This window comes from Lissotriton vulgaris, unplaced genomic scaffold, assembly GCF_964263255.1.
Source record: "Lissotriton vulgaris unplaced genomic scaffold, aLisVul1.2 SCAFFOLD_1282, whole genome shotgun sequence".
Taxonomy (NCBI): Eukaryota; Metazoa; Chordata; class Amphibia; order Caudata; family Salamandridae; genus Lissotriton; species Lissotriton vulgaris.
Window position 1 is genome coordinate 33,755 of NW_028255078.1, and position 5,140 is coordinate 38,894.

The window sequence follows — 5,140 nt, forward strand, 5'->3', positions numbered from 1 at the left end:
TACAGGTAAGTAAACATTTAAATACATAAAACGAATTTCGTTGCACACACTGCATCACCAAATGTGATGCAGTGCGCGCAACGAAATTCGTTTTATGTATTTAAATGTTTACTTACCTGTAAAACTCCGTAATCCATACATTATTTCCCCCCACCCTGCCCCTCCTCCTGCCCACGTCACCGCCCTATAGAAACACCTACTGCCGACCGCTACTGTTATCAAGGGATTTATCTCCGCTTTTTTGGCTTTAAAAGCCAAGAAAGCGGAGATAAAATTATCTACCTATTAGCAACAGAGTGCTAACACGCAAAATCGCATGTTAGCACCCGTTTTCTCTAAGCTACCCATTGCATCTCTAATGAGATGCAAAGGGGGCGTTCCAGAGAAAAATAATAGGAGAAATGTTGTTAAGCGACATTTCTCCTATTATCAAGGATTTCGCTAACCCTGTTAGAGATTAAAAAAAAAGCAGTACTAACCGCGGTTAGCACTGCTTTTTTTACACCTGGTATTTGCCTGACTTAGCCATGATATCCTATGGAAGGTGGATATCATGGCTAAGTTTGTGAGCCCCTATTATCAAGCTAACTCCAAATTTCGAGAGATTATCGTTGGTTTTCCAGAGATAATCTCTCAATTGGCAGTTAGCGCGAGGATTTTTATCACTACTAAGATAAACCTTGCTAATAGCAAGTTATCTCTGCGATAATTTCCGGCGATGCTTAGCGTTACAAAATTCGTTGCTAAGCATCGTTAGCGGTAAATATCGCTAAACGTTGGTAATATGCCCCATGCTTCCCCAGATAGAAAGACTTTTTGGTACATCCTCAACAATTTTATGGAGCATTCATCCACACACTCTTTCTGAAAAGTGATACCAGCTGTTCGCCTGGGGAGCAGATTCACTCACATTTATCATTACATAATTCCACTTTAATACGCGATTGACAAGGACAAATTCAGGTTTTGTGAATTGCAAAAAGTAAATGTGAACTAATAAATTTGATCATTTGTGCGCCTCAGTTGAACTTTGGTGTTGAAATGGCTTTGTGAACCCGACCCACTATTGTCTTTGGTGGATCGAGCAGCACACAGATGTGTGCCATGATAATTTGAAGAACTATGTCTGCTTGAAATAATTTCGCTTAAAGTAATTTCGACCATCCCCTCATGTACCAGCTGGTGCTAAAAAAAAACATAGAAACTGACATCCAAAGAAAGTTGACATGCAGAAAACCCTCTGCCATAGGCCCTTCATTACGGGAGCCCTTTAGGAAGGTGCCATATTTCAGTGTCGGCTGCTATTGGGCCATGGTGTTGGGGCCAGAGGGGGGGAATACAGCAGGAGGGGTTAAAAAGAAAGAAAACTGAACTTATCTGGCCGCAGCCTCTCCTCCGTTCTTCTTCGTTGAGAAAGCTGCAACGGGAAGCACCCAGGCTACCAGTCTGTCCAAGCCAATCACAACGCTGCTGATGCAGCATCGTGATTGGTCTGAACACCGTGGTTCGGCGCTCAGAGAGGGAGTGGAAGCCTGGGTAAGTTCTCCACTCAGGCTATAATGCAGACTGGGTGGAAAACATGCAAAGTGTGCATGATGGTTTGACCAGCCCAAGATGGCCAGCCTTATTGTTTTCCGTACTTAAGTGTATATACCACTCCTCCCCTGCTAGCTGGCAACTGAGCCCCGCCCCTTGAAAAAAAACTGTGCCTGAAACGTAAAAAAAAAAATGACAATAAGGTTGTTATTATCATTTAATTTTTCATGTGGGGCAATGCTCCTCCGCATTAGCGGAGGAGGCGCTGGGGCCATATTTATTCCATCTGTTAAAATTCCAATACTGCGGGGGTCAGAATTTGTCGGTGCCATACTTAGCACCTACAGTGCTTAATTTGAGACGGTGGTTTCCAGTGCTTGGCACCAGCACTTAATTGTCAACACCGACTTGTGAAAGTCTGCCACAAGGTGGCGTTGTCTGGCTAATTTGGAAATGACCACATTAACAGTTAATTATTTATTTAATATACATAAAAAATTACTATTACCTGCCACCCAAGCCATCTTTATAGATCTGGGGGCCTGATATAGTCCAAACTGTCATACTTGCAGGAGTGTGATCGTTAAAAGTTGTGTTGTTACTAACATTGACGGTACAAAAGGGGGTGGTGATGGACGGAGCATCTGAATCAATCAAACACTCACACCCAGTATGCTCAGACGTGAGTCCCTTGCGCACTTTGCCACTGGATTCAAGCAAGCCGGGCTGAAGACGGCTGGAATGCCAGAAACTGGTCCTCTGAAGCTTGTTTCCGGTACAGGGAAGACATGGCTTGGCAGTTCGGGCTGGACTGTTCCCATGAGGCACAGGGTCAGACTGATTTGCATATAGCCATGTCTGAACTGGGGTGGCAGAGTGGGCGTGAGTGTTTGATTGATTCAGATGCTCCGTCCATCACCACCCCCTTTTGTACCGCGTTACTAACATTGACAGCATGCCAGTGGCAATATGTGGTGCAAGCTGCATTGGCCTTCTGATGAGGGCCCTGGCACTTATTTTTCAGCAAATTAAGCACTGAGCACCTATTACAAGTTTATCTCAGTAATGCACCAAAACTGCATGTCCTGGTCATTTAGCCTGGCTAAATTCTGGCAGTTTGGGCATGGTGAAATGTAATTGGGGTGCAGAGTTTATTTCACTCCTTTATTACTGGGTGTGATAAACTCCATATAATTTATAATTCCAACCTCTACACAAATAAAGGTTTCAAAGATGTCAGTATTTTTTGGCCTATTCATAATGAGGGTCTATGAATTGCTAGATTTAGGCTGGTGAAGATGGGCGGTCGCTCATTTTCTCACCTGGCCACCAAAGCTTGGAATGCTCTGCCTGTAGGGCTGAAGTTGGAAACTGACCTTGTCAGGTTTCGCAAGGGTTTAAAAACTTGGCTTTTCCAGCAATAATCATTCAGAACAGTCTTTTTGTTTGTCTCGCTCTTTCTGAAGTCTTGTAGTTTTTTCTTCTCCAGTCTATCCCTTGGCGCCGGGAAACCCACTGCGGGTAGCTGTGCGCCTTATAAGTTTAAATAAATAAATAAAAAAATAAACAAGAAGTCATAATCCCTTAGAAATGTATTGTGCAGCTACATATACAATTTAGGACTCTGATTTATGGAATGCTACATATACTTGTCACAGCTCCACCCCTAATTAATTAAGGGCTGTTGATAGGCTCCAAAGGGAGAACTCTAAACTTTAACGCACAATCAAGACCATTAGGAACACCTGCACAACAAGATGTTTCCAGATCTCGGCATTTGTACATTTATTCAAATAATAGTATCACTAGAGAAAGCAAAAGTTAGTTAATCAAGGGAATTGGCATTAAACCATAATCATAAAAAAATGCAATAATGCTATGTCCCTTAAAGAAATGAAGCAAGGACAACATATCTGGCAACAAACTGTTCAGAAAGATGTAAAATGCGTGTAAATTGCATGAAATAAAGAAAGATCGCAATTATGGGGTAATTTAGCAGGAGGGGAAAAAGCGCATGATGCATTAGCATATTTTCTCTGGCTATGAATGGCTCCACTGTATTCTAATTTACCATACATTGAGGTTTCCTGTGTTCTGGTGGATAAAGAGCAGAGAACAAACCTTGCATACTATCTTTAATAGAGAAGCACAGACAGTTTGCAAACAAGGTGTCTGTGTGAGTGTGGTGAAGGTGTATAGTATTTATTTTTTCATCAAAAGCTGAAATAATAAACATCAAAATACGCATTGTGCACATTTGTCTCATCTGTGAAAAATGCTGTCCTTTCTTTATTTCAGTTACTGTGGTGGTGAAACCACACATTTCAAGGCACTAGGCTTGCTACATGTATGTCCTCTCTTCAGATGTACATGGGTTGCCACTGTGCTCGGAGGAACCTTCTTTCTTGAATTTGCTGAAAAAATAGGATAGCTGTGACTTATGTAAATTCTTTAATCATGTCAATCTGAATGTTTGTTTTTAGAACCAACTATTTCTCATGGCGGCTTTTGAAGAAGAAGACACAGTGGAGACACTGGCCTGCATCACAATGAAAATGTACCATCCTCAGAATATCGAAAAGCAAGTCTTTCGAGCCATTCCATTTCTTAGCTAGCAGAAATACAAAACAGAGGTGTCCCTTACATTTGGACGCAACATCAATACCTGCAGTTATGCCCTGTGGGATGAGCACGCTTCCCGGGTTCAGTTTCTCCTGCAGGTATTCAAACACTTGGACAGCTCTGATATCAGTTTTGAGATCAAGAACATGAGCAGAAAGACCAAACTCTGGGTGGACAATGTGGAGCTGAACTACCTGAATAAAATGGAACTACCCAGCAAATGTATGATCCGCTTTGGAGACTTTCACTTCTTGGTGGAGCAGGAACCAGGGGATTCTGTGGAATATTTTGAGATTTATTTTGAATTAACACCAACGTCACTTCTACAGGAGGTTCTCATCGCCCCCTCACTGCAGCCCATTCCTGAACATGGCCCTGAGAACCCTGCCCCGAACTAGGTGTTCATTAACCCACAGCTGAAACTGTAGTGGCGGTGCAAAACGTAACTGAAAGGGCACAAGAAACTCTGGTTTTAGGTCTCATTGTACACCTTTAACAAACTTATGAAGGCAGTCCAGAACATCGAGTGTTATGAAATTAATGACTCAGTAGTTTAACCAATGAAAAATCACTAAGTCATTAAATGCAAGGAATATTCACACAGTGGAGTGGTGTGGCTCACTGGTTAGAGGCGGCAGACCCGTAAGCAGCAAACGGCCCGGGACCAGGGTTCAATTCCTGACGTGGCAGGGTCGTGGACCAGTGTCAAACGGACTCGATAATTCTCGCCTCGGTGCCTACTATAACCAGGGAACACACTCGCAACTCTGGGCATTAAGCTTGCCTCATCTCTATAACGGCCCCCCACAGACGCCGGAGATGCCTGGTTTCACCTTGGAGATACCCAGAAAGGGACCATCTCACAGGGAAAACCAGGACGGGTTCCCCAGCGGTCTTCAGCGCCAGGATACTCCTTGGAGACACAGTGCACTTTACAAGCACACCCACATTTACATTTACACCGAATCCCTTACCTAAAAGG

General features: G+C 43.2%; 1 pseudogene; it reads left to right on the forward strand.

Annotated features, from left to right (window-relative positions):
- Positions 1-4,034: 4,034 nt before the first annotated feature.
- On the forward strand, positions 4,035-4,635 carry LOC147659250 (TRAF-interacting protein with FHA domain-containing protein A-like; annotated as a pseudogene).
- The last annotated feature ends 505 nt before the right edge of the window (positions 4,636-5,140 follow it).